The sequence below is a fragment of the Peromyscus californicus genome, unplaced genomic scaffold, assembly GCF_007827085.1.
Source record: "Peromyscus californicus insignis strain IS unplaced genomic scaffold, ASM782708v3 Scaffold_7__1_contigs__length_154581171, whole genome shotgun sequence".
In the NCBI taxonomy this organism is placed as follows: domain Eukaryota; kingdom Metazoa; phylum Chordata; class Mammalia; order Rodentia; family Cricetidae; genus Peromyscus; species Peromyscus californicus.
In genome coordinates, this window is record NW_026294595.1 from 46,410,025 (window position 1) to 46,425,182 (window position 15,158).

The following is a 15,158-nucleotide window of genomic DNA, read 5'->3' on the forward strand; positions in this document are numbered from 1 at the left end:
AAGTGACTGAGAGACTCTAGGCCTATGGGCTGAATATGAATGCCCCAAAGTTGCAGAGAAACTTTGGATGACTGTCCAGGTAGACAGGTGCCTCTGTCATTCTAGATTTTTGAAAGTTGCTTACAATGCTCTTCCTGTTTACTTAGATAATATTGTATCCTTCTGGGGTCTTTAATGTATTTGAAGACTAAATAGTTATAATTATGGTTTTCCATGGTTACGATAAGAGATAAGATAGATATGAAACCTTAGACTCACAAATATAAGATAGATAGGTTATCTTCTTTTATTTTGCCAAATATAGACTAGATATTATAACTATAAAAAAGAAAATTTTTAATTCATTTTACATACCAATCACAGATCCCCCTCTTCCCTCCTCCCATCCCTTCAGCCCCCCCCACAACCCATTCCCCATTCCTTCCTACATGAAGGTAAGGTCTCCCTCCCATGGGGAGTCAGTAGAGCCTGGTACATTCAGTAGAGGCAGGTCCAAGCCCCTCCCCCTGCCTCAAGGGTGTTCAAGGTGTCCCACCATAGGCAGTGGGTTCAGAAAACCAGCTCATGTATCAGAGATACCCTAACTGTCATCTTAGAGCCTTTTTCCAGTAACTGATGGAAGCAGATGCAGAGATCCACAGCCAAACACCAGGCCAAGCTCCAGGAGTCTAGTCAAAGAGAGAGTAGAGGGATTCTAAGAGCAAGGGGCATCAAGATCATGATAGGGAAACCTACAGAGACAACCAACCAAACTAGTGAGAGCTCATGAAATTTAGACCAACACCTGTGGAGCATCCATGGGACTGGACTAGTCCCTCTGCATAGTAAGACAGTTGTGTAGCTTGATCTGCTTAAGGGCCCCCTGGCAGAAGCCACATAATTGAGGAGTCACAACTGAAATAATCATGAAAAGTCATTAACCAACAGGTGTGATGGTGCACTTCTGTAGTCCCGGCCTTCCGGAAGTAGAAGCTTCCGTTCAAGACCCTGTCCTGAAACAAACAAACAAAAAAAGGAGCTGGCTGTGGAGACCCTGTCTTCAGCACCAATCAACCCTCTAGAATGTGTCTTCCTCCTAACCTGGCTTCCTTTCATTCATTCATTCAACAAACCCTTTTTTAACCCAAGACTATTGGTCAACAAAGAAAAGCCTGACATTTGGATGGGCACTGCAGACAGAGATAATAAGCAAAGCAGGTACCGTCTCATGAAGCTTACAGTCCAAAGGAGAACCAGTAATAAATAATAAACTACCATAGAAATAACCATTCGAGTGAATAAAATCTGATAAGAGACAGAGCTGAGCAAAGGGATCTGACAGCTTGAGGATTCAGAAAACATTGGTCTAAGGAAAGTGTGTCAAAAGAATTGGCCAAGAGAAAGATAGAAGGAAAAGGAGAAAACAGCCTGTATGGACTGCCCAAGTCAGGGAAAACTATGGAACAAGGTAACTAGAAGTCCACTTTGGCTGGAAAGTAGTGAGAAAGGCAAATAATGTTGTGATCTATGGGTAGAGAGGTGGACACTGTTAGGTCCAAAAGAAACCCCAGGACAAATGTCTAACTGTGGTGTCTATAAGCCTACCAAAGCACATGCTGGCCTCTTGGTTCTCCTAGCAAGTGCCTATTACAGAGTCCCATGCTGGCATCCTGGCTCTTCTTAGCTCTTCTCACCCTGCGCCCTGCACTAAACTTCTCCAGCCCATGGACTCTGCTTTCCTCTCCCCAGCTTCTGACTTTCTACATAACCCTGCCATTTTGGCCATTAGCTCTCTTGGCTCTCTTTGCCCTCTCCTCTCTTTGTGTTGAGTCCCACTCAACCTCTTGAATGGTTCTGAAGAGGGGAATGTGGAATTGGGAAATAATAGCTATGAAGTATAGACGTAGATGAAAAAAAAGACAGACACAGGATAGCTTCGGGAGAATTCTGGGTCAATACTGAAGACCCTGAGTTTATTACTCATAGACTTTATGTACCTAGGACATCATGGTTCAAGGTACAAAGTGTAGTGAAGTGTAAACACCTCCTTAGTACTCAAGACATCTAGTGACCATGCCTTATGGCAAAGTATCCTGTAAATAGGCCTTGAAGTATAAGATACCTGGTAAACATGCCTTTGGCCAAAACATCCTATTATGCAGTCTTGCAGTGGGGAAACATGTTCAGACTCTCTGACCTCGAGTCAGGACGAAAACAAGCCGCAAGCTGGGGTCTCTGTGGGCCCCCACATCTTTGTTTTCAGTTCTCTCTTGGTCCACTTGCATCTCTCTCTCTCTTGCCCCCCCTCTCTCTTCTCTTCCTCTCTCATTCTCCCCATCTCTCTCTCCTCTCCAGCCTGGTTCAGTCTACTGACCATGTTTAGTCCACTGCTTTCTCTCCCTGCTCTGGACTCTTCCAGATGCCTCTGGCTGTACTCTCCCTGATATCAACAATAAAAACCTCCTCAGCTGTACTCTCCCTGATATCAACAATAAAAACCTCCTCACCTTGGGGAGGCCGTGTCCTCTTTTTCATTCAGGCAGAAGGCTGATCACATAGACCTTGTGAGTCACATGATGATTTGAAACATGTAAAGAGCATGTTGTCTGACTTGCATTCACTCTAATTGCAGGGAGTTTGGGTTGGGCAAGCTGTGATGCAGAGAAATAGGTAGGTTATCTGAGTGATCCAAGAAAATGTGGTCTGGCAGCCTTACTTTGTTTTCCTATAGCGGACTTGGCAAGAAATGGACATTTTAAAGAGGCATGTATGAGGTTATCATTCACTAATTATTGAAGGCTATGGCAATCACACCCTTCTCTGCCAATCTCATACGACATTCCAAATCATGTTACCACACGAAAGCTCCACTTCTCCAAAAAAAGTCTCTTGCTCTAGAAGACTTCTTCTGCTGAATCTAACCACTGATGACTCCATTCCTCCCGGCTTCATCCCAAGACCACCTGAGCCTTTTCCTGCTGCCCCCTCCTGGGCCTACCTCCCGGTCCCTGTGGTCTCCTTCCTCTCACAGCTGCAGCGGAAAGAGCTCCTACCCTTTCCCCTCTCACTCCTCTTCCTTGCCTCAGTGCCCAGAGGCCTTGAAGTTGAACCAGCTGGCTGAAGAGCCAGGGTAACTCTTTTTTCTGCAGGAGATGACAGGAATGCTACCTGCCTGCTGGGTGTAACTTTCCTTCCTAGCCAGAGTCCCAGCTGTGATCAGACATCAGCTCCAGCTTCTGAATGGCTATGCTATGCTCAGGCTCTCCGTCTCTGTCTCCGTGGACCCAGCTCTGAAGTACTGGTACAGGCGGTGGCTCCTTGCTCCGCTACAAGCTAGGGAGTTCCCTTCAGCTGCTTCCTTTGGAGAGCTTCTCTATAAAATGTCCGTGTTTCTCTCTTCTCCCATCCCATTTCCCCAAGCCCGGTGAGACACTGGTCACCCCCGCCCCCCATCTTCTGCGTGTGCTCTGTATAGCTAAGAAGAAAGAAAGACAATAACAACGAACTTCTATTGCTCCCTCCGTGGATACGCACCTCTACTCACTGTTTCTTGCAGTGGAGAAATGCCATCGTGTCTCAACCTTCAATTTCCCTTCCTAGACAGACCTTTTTGAACATACATTTTTGAGATCATAATACTGTTATACCATTTCCCCCTTTCCTTCCCTCCCCCCAACCCTTTCCATGTCCCCCCATCTTGCTTTCGCTCAAATTCATGACCTCTTTTTCTTTAATTGTTGTGGTACACACATATGTATTATCTGTATATATGTGTGTGTGTTCATAAATATATAAATATAACCCGCTCACTGTGTGTATTTTCATAAATATGTAAAGACAACTTGTATAGTCCGTATTATGTTGTTTGTATACATGTTTTCAGGGCATATTTGGCATTGGAAAATTGTTGTGTTCTTCCCCAGGGAAGATAATTACTCCTGTTCTCAGCATTCCTTAGTTACCTGTAGTTCTTTGTCTAGAGCTCAGGCCTTGTGAGCTTTCCCCTTCCACATTAACATGTCTGTTGGTGGTGTCCCTGTTCAGTTCATGTTTAGGCAGCCATGTTGGTGAGACTTCATGGGTGTAGCTCCTCTGGTGTATCTAGGAGACACAATCTCACAAGTTTCCTGTTCCTCTGGCTCTTTCAATCTTCACACCCCCTCTTCTACAGTGAGCCCTGAACGTTAGGTGCAGGAGCTGTGTTGTTGGACTCCACAATTCTGCATTTCGATGAGTTGCAGTTTTCTGTATTGGTTTCCATCTTACTTAATGAGTAGTGAGAACTACAATGATCTGTAGGAATAAGGATAAATATTTTAATGAAGTTAGGGATATTTGCTGATTTAGTAAAGTGTTGGTTGTATGTTTTCCTCCAAGATCTTCACTAGCCCCAGATAGCTGGCTAGGTTTTCAGTACCAGATATGACTTCCCTCTTGTTGAACAGGTCTTAAGTCCAATGGGGAAGCTATTGTTTACCACCAAGGTATGTGTGTCACTATTTCATCCTTGTGGTTATCCTGCCATTCTGGTCATTGTGGTTCAGAAGCACTACAGATTGGTAGAACTATTGGTTGTTTCCCTCCTTTGGAAGCCTACATGGTACCTTCTGGCCCCATAAAAACTAGTCCTCAGAAAGGAAGCTTTCAGGTCAGATCTAACTCCAGTCTTCTGGGTCCTGTGGCCAAAGTGCACAGTGTCTTCAGCAATAGTTAAGTTACCTTCTTCCTCTGGGGGGTAAGGGTGGGGTGTCAACCACGGGCAATAGCATGCTGTGGAACAATCCTTTTCTACACTATGAATACATATTACTCTCACTGGTTAATAAAAAGCTGCAGACCGGTAGCTGGGCAGGAAGTTAGGCAGGAAAGACAAACTGAGAATAATGAAGAAGGAAGGCAGAGTCAGGAGAGATGCCAGCCAGCCGCCCAGGAAGCAAGACATGCCAGAGGACAGGTAAAGCTATGAGCCACGTGGCAATACATAGACTAATACAAATGGGATTATTTAAATGTTAGAGTTAGCTAGTAACATGCCTGAGCTATTGGCTGATCATTTATAAATAATATTAAGTCTCTGTGTGGTAATTTGGAAGCAGCTGCTGGGATGGGGAGCAGGTGGTTGGGACAGAAAAACTCTGCCTACAATAGCTATTGCCTATAATGTTTGGGAGTGTCTTGGACAACCCTGAGCAACAATTCAAAAGAGGGCATATCATGCCTGGAGTTGGGGGTTCTGTAAGTTACTCTATAGTATAGCTCTTAGGATAGCATTATCAGCCCAGATGAGAAAATTTTTATTTGCACTATATATAGATATGCATGTGCAGACTTACCTGTATTATAGGAATTTTTAAGTAGTTAATAGTATGCTTCCTTATGACTTTTTAAAGCATCCTTACTGTTTCTTTACCCTCCTCCTTCCTTCTTCCATATTTATCTCCCTCCCCCCACCTATCTAAAGCCACCCCCCAATTTTTCCTTCTTCCCCCTTTAGACCACTTGGATCCTGATAGTCCTCTCTCTATCATTCCCTGCAATGGTCCCCTTTTGCTTTGCTGATTTCTGAAGTTAGTCCAGATTATATACTCACATCAAAGACTTGGAGCTATCAACCTCAGGGGAGAGATAAGATTCAGCATTTGTCTTTCTGGACCTAGGTCACCTCACTCACTCTGACCTTTTCTAGTTCCATCTGTTTACATGCAGATCTCACTAGAAAATAGGAAGACATTGCATGCTTATAAATTGGTAAACATAATAGTATGAAAATGACCATCCTACCAGAAGCCATGTATAGATTCAGTGTAATCACAATCAAAATCCCGATTTCATTCTTCACAGAAATTAAAAACAAAAACAAAACACAAAAACAAAACTATTATTCTAAAATTCATATGAAACTGCAAAAGACCCCAAATAGCCCAAACAATTTTGTGCAAAAAGTGCTGGAGAAATTACCATTCCAGACAGGTTATATTACAGAGCCATAGTAATAAAAACAATATGGTACTGGCATAAAAATAGACATGTAGACAAATGGAAGAAAATTGAAGACCCAAACATGAGTACCTGTGACTTCAGCCATTTAATATTTGACAAAGATGCCCAAAACATAAGCTGGAGAAAAGAAAGCATCTTCAGCAAATGGTGCTGGGAAAACTGGACGTCAACATGTAGAAGAATGAAGCTAGGTTTGTATCAATCACCTCGCACAAAAACTAACTCCAAATAAATCAAGACCTTAATATGAAACCTTGAAACACTGAAACCGCTAGAAGAAAACATAGGCAGTACCCTACATGATATAGATATAGGAAAGGACTTTCTGAATAGGACTCCATTTGCCCAAGAATTAAGGCTGACAATTGACAGGTGGAACTTTATAAAATTCAAAAAGCCTCTGCACAGCTAAAGAAGCAATCAATTGATTGAAGAAGAAGGCCACAGAACGGGAGTAAATCTTCGCTAACTACTCATCTAACGGAAGACTAATGTCCAGGGTTAATAAAGAAAAACAAAGAGTCAAAAACACAAATGAGCCGGGCGGTGGTGGGGCACGCCTTTAATCCCAGTACTCGAGAGGCAGAGACAGGCAAATTTTTGTGAGTTCCAGTCCAGCCTGGTCTACAAAGTGAGATCCAGGACAGGCTCCAAAGCTACACAGAGAAACCCTGTCTCGAAAAACACACACACACACACACACACACACACACACACACACACACACACACACACAAATGACCCACTCAAAACACGGGCGTGGGATCTAAAGAGAGTTCTCATGAGAAGAAAAGTGGCTAAAAAATATCTCAAAAAATGTTTGTCATTTCTAGCAATTAGGGAAATGCAAAACAAAATAACTTTGAGATCTCATCTTACCCCAGATGGCATAGCAAAAGTCAAACCAACAACAAATGCTGGAGGGGATGTGGGGAAAGGTAGGATTGTGAACCGATCTGGTCACTCTGGAAAACAGTTTGGAGAATCCTCCAAAAGCTAAAACTTACCATGTGACCCAGCTATACCACTTCTTGGTATATGCCCAAAGGACACAACATCCTCCTCCATTTTCCATTGAAAAGCAAAATTCTCACTTGGATATGTCTCATAATTTTTTCTTGAGACCTCTTCTTTTTCTATCCTTCATGCTTAAGGCTATATTAAAATATACTATTCTAACTAGTCCAAAAATTTATTTCAGTGTTGAAGCCATAAATCTAAGTTTGGCCTGGGTGAAAGTCTCTAAAATCTTAGAAAAACTCCTTAGTCTGCTAAAGGTGGCCACATGCAGGTATGTCCCTGTCTTCTCATTTCTGACATTTCTGGAGGCCCATGTTGAGATCCATCTTGAAGCATCATTGGTAAGATTCCCTTGGCTAGTCTAGCCTACTGAGTATGGCTTGCATGGCACCTTGGGTTACTTTCCTTCTGTTTTTCTGGCCTAAGACCCATTAAGTATTTAGTAAGTATCATTGACATCAAAAATAGAAATCCCTTAGATTCAGTCATACTCTGTTCCTGGGTCAGATGGAACAGTACATGGCACATCCCCCAGATGTCTCTCCTCTCTCTCCTCTCTCTCCCCTCCCTCCCCTCTCTCCCCTCTCCCCTCTCCCCTCTCTCCCCTCTCCCCTCTCCTCTCCCTCCCCTCTCCCCTCTCCCTTCCCCTCTCCTCCCCTCTCCTCCCCTCTCCTCCCCTCTCCCCTCTTCTCTCCTCCCCTCTCCCCTCTCCCCTCTCCCCTCTCTCCTCTCCCCTCTCTCCTCTCCCCTCTCCCCTCTCCCCTCTCCCCTCTCTCCTCTCCCCTCTCCCCTCTCCCCTCTCCCCTCTCTCCTCTCCCCCCTCCCCCCTCTCTCCTCTCTCCTCTCTCCACTGCTGCACTTCAGGGCCTGGGATTGATCTCCTGGATCCATCTGGTGGAAAGAGACAGCTGAGTGCTGCAAGCTGTAGTCTGACCTCCACAGGAGTGCTGCAGTACCCCACCCCTCCAGATGAAAGTAATTTAGAAAAATTAAAGTGTTTCTCTCCCCACATTCTGGCTCCACAGCCTGGAGTTGTGCTCAGGGAGAGGAGAGAGAGGAGAGAGGGAGAGGCTGGGGTTGTCTAAATCATACTTTGAGAAATCCTGAACTAAAGAAATGACTCATGAAGTGATTTTTTTTTTAATTTGTAGACCTTGAACTAGATATACAGCTGAGAATGACCTTGAACTTCCAATCCTCTTGACTCTTGTGAATGCTAGGATTATAAGCGTTTGCCACCATGCCTAGAAAATGCAGTGCTGGGGGTAGAACCGGGGCCTCATTCATGTTAGACAAGTATTCTGCAAACTGAACTACATGCCCAGTTCAACAATGTTTCTCTCTCTCTCTCTCTCTCTCTCTCTCTCTCTCTCTCTCTCTCTCTCTCTCCCTCCCTCCCTCCCTCTCTCTCTCTCTCTCTCTCTCTTTCTCTCTCTCTCTCTCTTTTTTGTTTTGGTTTTTTGAGACAGGGTTTCTCTGTGTAGCTTTGGTGCCTATCCTGGATCTTACTCTGTAGACCAGGCTGGCCTGGAACTCACAGAGATCCGCCTGCCTCTGCCTCCCGAGTGCTGTGATTAAAGGTGGGTGCCACCCGGCTCAACGACGTTTCTTAACATGGTTAATAAATATAATAATAAACCAGGTTTGGTGGCCCAAGCCTTTAATCTCAGCATTTGGGAAGCAGAGGTGGGTAGATGTCTGTATGTTTAAGGCCAGCCTGGTCTACATAGCAAGTTCCAAGTTGGTAAGACCCTGGAAAAAAAAACACAATATATATACAATTAATATATATAATAAAGTAATCTATTATATATAGTAGATAATAGACTGATATGTGTTAATAAATATAAATGTACATCAGACTTATGGCAGATATTAAAATGTCAGTGTAGATATTTTTTGGGATGCTTAAAATATTCTACTTCCAATTTATGTTCTAGCTAATGCCTACTCTCCCCTTTCCAGGAGGCAGAACCTGGGGTTCATTTCAGGGCCTCAGCATTGTGAACTTAGCTAAACTTCATCCAGAGTGGACCCAAAAGAGCAAGCTCTTAACTGGTCCTTGGTAACACACTCAGGCATTCTGGACAAAAGTTTACTGTTTCCGAGAGTAATTGGGGCCTCTGACACCCACCCTGAAGGTCTTCCATTTCCAAACCAGGATGAATCTGCACAGCTTTGAAACTGCACAATGCTTGCTCTGGTCCCACCCCACACCCTCCACACCCAGGAGGCTGGTGGGAATGTACAGGACCCACTGAAGGCCCAAACCCTAAGCCAAGTGAAACCAGATTGCCAGCCTTTGAACTGGAGCACCAGCCACTGGGCTGAGTCCTCCATGTAGGGCCCAGGCCTGGAGCGATTAGTGCAAAGTTCAAATCTATGGCTACTCACAAGTGAATTTGGCAACCATTGCATGGCCCCTGACCTCCCCAGCCCTTTAACCTGTGACCCCAGGCCACCCTTCCTTCCAGTGAGACACACACACACACACACACACACACACACACACACACACACACATACACACACACACACACACATCCCCTGTCCTCCAAGAGAAATGAAAAACAGAACACTGCAGTTATGTATTAGGATTTAACAAGCAGGATCATTGAAGGAAAATGACTCAAAATTATCCTCAGGTGAGCTATATTAGTAGAGTTAGCAGCACCACCACAGGCAGCCATGATTAGGAATTAACTTCTGAAAGTGTTAGAAGAGATAAAGCATCACAGCCATAGGCATGCATAATTGGCCCTTCCTGGAAGTGGAGAAACTTTCCTTCAAATCCCATGATACAAGGAGAATTAGGACATTTCACTATTGACAGAACAGAGGACTTCTGAAGGGCAAGGCAGACCTTTCACTTCAGAGAACAAAAAAGGTTCTTTACCATATAGGTTTCTAATGTAAATATAGGGGTTGCAATTTTTGTACTACAAGATATGGCCTTATCTGACCTACATGTCAGAAGTCAAGAAACCACTGCGAAGAACCAGGTTTCATTATAGCTTGTGCTTGGTCTAGGGATTAGAAGAGGGGAAGTCTAGGCTTGTACACAGTGCAAGTGGAGGGAAAGTAATATATGACACTTCCTTATCAACTTGCAGTCACTGGCACAAAGCTAGAGGATGCCTGGTCTTACGGTGATATTTTATTTGTGCTGAAATGTGATTTTATTTGTATGTTAATAAATAAAGTTACTTGGGGGTCAGAGCTAATAGCAAGCCATAGCAGAATTCTGGCAGTGGTAGCACATGCCTTTAATCCCGATCACATGACAGGCAGATCTCTGTGTGTTCAAGGACACCACCATCATGGAGACACACGCCTTTAATCTCAATATCAACCATAGAAGACCTAGGCAGTGACGAGGAGGTCATGTGGTTGGGTTTACAACCAATGAAAAGGCAGAACAGAAAGTCAATAAAATGACAGATACACAGGAAGTAGGTCTCTTTGGGAAGGGTAGGACAGCAGCGGGTGGTAAGAAGGCGGTTTTAGTCTCAACTCTTAGCTACTGCTCTGACCACTTGGGCTTTTAACTCTGCATTTGGCTCTGTGTTTCTTAGTTAATAAGACTGTTGCATCTACATGGCCTAATTTCTGGGAGAGGGAAGAAAACATTGATAGGGTCTGTGATATAGCATGCAATGGTGTCATCAATGTTTTCAGGGATATCAGCATTAGTTAATCATGTGTGCATTTGGGGATTAATCTAATTATTCAGAAGACCAAAAAGGCAGATAATAAGAAATCATCTACATTGTTACCATATATCTTAATTTTCGTTCTTGAGTGAGGTATATAGGAAGATTTACCTGGTCGAGCAGGAAAACAATTGCCTTCTGACACACTGAAGTAAGCTTGCCATGAGCATGTCGTCATTGTCTCATTTTAGAAAACTATCACTTAGCTTGCCTTTCTTGCTTTCTTTTTCATTCCCTTTGTTTGAGACAAGGTCTCACTATGTAATTCTTAGATAGATAAATAAATAAGATAGATAGATAAATAGATAGATAGATAGGTAGATAGATAGATACATACATACATACTTACATACATATATACATACATACATAAAAAGAGGTAAAGGCATAGGTAGACAGATAAGAGAGATCAGACATTCTGTGTATAAGACCACACTTGGAATATTTTCCTTCTCCTCTGTCCTTAACCTTCCTTTTCCCTTACTCCAAGGTTTAGACATTTTTCTTCCTTCATTGGAATCCATTTTGTTACCATGTCATATGTATTTTTTAAATTCTAGATTCCACATATGAGAGCAACCATGTCATGTTTGTCGTTCTGAGCCCAGTTTAGTTTTTAGATAATATCACAACCTTACTTCCATCTCTTTTCATTATAATGCCTATCTTATAGGTCTGGGAGCCATCTATTTTAAACAAAGGCACTCAGGGACACATCACTCTGAGTCCCAGTTTCAATGGGAGAGCTAAGCTAAAGTTTGGCCAGTATTATGCTCCAACTTAAAAAAAATTAAGTTCTCTCCTGAGGATATGGTATAAATGATAAACACTATACCAACCAAAACAAAACAAACAAAACATGGGGCATGGAACTAAGATCCTTTTCAAATGATGAAATCCAAATGATTGAGATATATTTAAAAAATAATCAACATCCTAAGTCAGAATGACTATGATCATGAAACTAAATGATAATGTATGCTTGCATAGATATGAGGAAAGTGGAAGACATATTCACTGCTGTGGGAGTGCAAACAAATGCAGCAACTATGGAAATCAGTGTGAAGTTTCCTGAACCATGTACGTGTGTGTGTGTGTGTGTGTGTGTGTGTGTGTGTGTGTGTGTGTGTGTGCCAATCATGTGATCCATGTAGATCACTCTTGGGGACATACCAAAAAATCTCCACATGCTACTATAGAGTTAACTGCTCATACACATTAATTTGTGCTTTATTCATAATAGCCAGGAGATGGACCAGACTATCAACTAATAAATTGAACATGAAAATTTGGTAAATTTACAAAACAGAGTACTATTCAGCCATTTAACAATGAAATTCTGGGGAGTACAAATTTGTACAGCCACTTTAGAAATCAGTATGGAGACTTCTCAGAAAATTGGGACTCAATCTACCTCAAGACCCAAGGATACCACTCTTGGGCATATACCCAAGGAATGCTCAATCATATCACAAGGTCACATGCTCAGCTATGTGCATAGCAGCATTATACATAATAGCCAGAACCTGGAAACAACCTAGATGCCCCTCAACCAAAGAATGGATAAAGAGAATGTGGTCCATATGCACAAAGGAGTATTACTCAGCTGTAAAAAACAATGACACCATGAAATTTGTAGGCAAATGGATGGAACTAGAAAATATCATTCTGAGTGAGGTAACCCAAACTCAGAAAGACAAATATAGTATGTGCTCACTCATAAGTGGATACTAGATGTAAAGCTAATGATAATCAGACTATAACCCACAGCTCCAGAGAAGCTAGGAAACAAGGAGGACCCTAAGAGGGATGCATAGATTACCTTGGAAAGGGGAAACAGAGGATACCTCCTTGAGTTAACTGGGGATGAGGGGGGCAATAGAGGGGAGGGAATGGGGAAAGGTCAAGCTGGGGGAATGATGGAGTGGGAGAACAATGAAAAAGATACCTTGATAGAGGGAGACATTGGGGCATAAGGGAGAAACCTGGTGCTAGGGAAATCCCCAGGAATCCACAAGGATGACCCCAGATTAGATTTCTAGGAATAGTGGAGAGGGTGCCTGAACTGGCCTACTCTGTTAATCAGAGATCTACAACCAAGCACCAGGCCGAGCTCCAGGAGTGCAGCTGAAGAGAGGGAAGAGGGATTATATGGGCAAGGGGAGTCAAGATCATGATGGGGAAATCTACAGAGACAACTGAACCAAGCTTGTAGGAACTCATGAACTTTAGACCAACGTAACATGCATGGGACTGGACTAGATCCTCCGCATACTGGAGAGACAGTTGTGTATCTGAGTATGTTTGAGGGGCCCCTGGCAGTGTGATCAGGATCTATCCCTGATGCATGAGCTGGAATTCTATGGTTAGACACCTTGCTTACTCTTAATCCAGGGGGGAGGGCCTTGGTCCTGCCTCAGCTGAATGTACCAGGCTTTGCTGTTCCAGCATGGAAGGACAGGATGGGGGGGGGGGGGGTGTGTTGTTAGAGGGAAAGGTGGGGGAGGGGGGAGCAGGAGGCAGGATGGAAGGGGGATCTGTGGTTGATATGTAAAATGAATACATTTTTTAAAATAAAAATGGAATTATAAAAGCTGGGAGGTGGTGGTGCATGCCTTTAATCCCAGCTCTCTGGATGCACAGGTGAGTGTATCTCTGAATTTGACGCCAGTCTGTTCTACAGAGTGAGTTCCAGGACAGTCTGGGCTAAACAAACACCGTATCAAAAATTTTAAAAAATGAATTCATGAAAATTTCAAGTCTATATGGATAGACTTCAAAACAAAAATACAAAGGAAACACAGATTTAGAACAAATGTTGCATGTTGTCTCTCATATGCGGATGTTGATTTTGAATCTTTAGATATATGTGCTTCATCTGGAGGTCACAAAATTACTAATGTGTGATGGAAAGAGGCTGTCTAGAGAGCAGAGGGAGAATGGAGTGGCCTGTGATTTTAAATCAATGATTTCAATGCTGTTCTTATAACATGACATATGCAGATTTTCAAGGTTGCAGATTGATGGTCAGTTTCTTCAAATTGTTGGATTAGCATTTGTGATGCTTTGAATGAGAATGAGCCCAAAAGGCTAAAATGTTTGAATGTTTGGTCCTTAGTCCTCGGAACTGTTGGATAAGGATTAGGAGATGTAGCCTTTTTGGGGTAGGTGTGGCAATGTTGGATAAAGTGTATCACTGGAGATGGATAGACTTTGATGTTTCAAAAGCCTATGCCAGGCACAGTCTCTCTCTCTCTCTCTCTCTCTCTCTCTCTCTCTCTCTCTCTCTCTCTCTCTCTCTCTCCCTCCCTCCCTCCCTCCCTCCCTCCCTCTCTCTCTCTCTCTCTCTCTCTCTCTCTCTCTCTCTCTCTCTCTCTCTCCCCTACTATCTGCAGATCAGGATGTAAAGCTCTGTTTGTCTATCTATCACTATGGTTTCCACCACAATGATAATGGATGATGGACTAACCCTCTGAAACTGTAAGCAAGCCAACAATTAATTGCTTTATTTTCTAAGTTCCCTTGGTCATTGAGTCTCCTCACAGCAGGAGAACAGTAAGACAGAATTCATTTATTTGACTTTGTTTTTAATCATCAGACTAATATACAGAAATTATTTAATTCAATCAAATAAAATCATATGGCATGGTAATATTAACAAGTTGAAGTAATATTTGTCAGTAGCAACACAAATCTTTTTAGCCTGTCTCTTATAGTCATTAGTACTTCTAAAGCTATGTAGTTGACTGAATGTTTATGCCCACATAATAAATAAATATGTCAAAATCCTATACACTGATAATATAAAATCATGAGATGAGATGGGATTTCTGTGAGGTGTTTAGGTCATGAAGATAGGGTAGATTAGTGTCTTTTAAAAAGAGACTCCATAGAGTTCCCTTGTCCTTCCATAATGTGAAGATATAACATAAAAATAAACTTGAAAGTTAGCCTTCACCAGGTAACAAATCTCCTGAACCTTTCCTGCAACTTTTAAACATTCATCATTGTGAGAAATAGGCTTCTGCTGCACACAAACCATTCTGGGTGTGGTCTTCTGCTGTAGGAACCCGAATGGATTAATGCAGGTAAAGAGAACCTACCACAGCGGTCAAGTGTACCTTCATCACTTTCAGAGTTTGTTTCAGAGTTAGGAAGCAGCAAAGGCCTGTTGGGTGTTCATAGAGACAGCAGCAGTTCATTATCTTTACATCATCCTCATTTGAATATTTCCTAACATTATTTACATTGAAACTTGCATTTTATTTAAATATTTAAATTTGTATAAAACCCAATGAAATTGTTTTCGTCTAACCAATTTTCTGTGATTGAACTTTATTCATAGGAATAGTCAAATGTCACACACTTGTTGATTCAGAGGAAAGAACATGATGATATTAAAAACAGTGTAGATGTATACAAGTAAGATAAACTGCAAAGAAAATA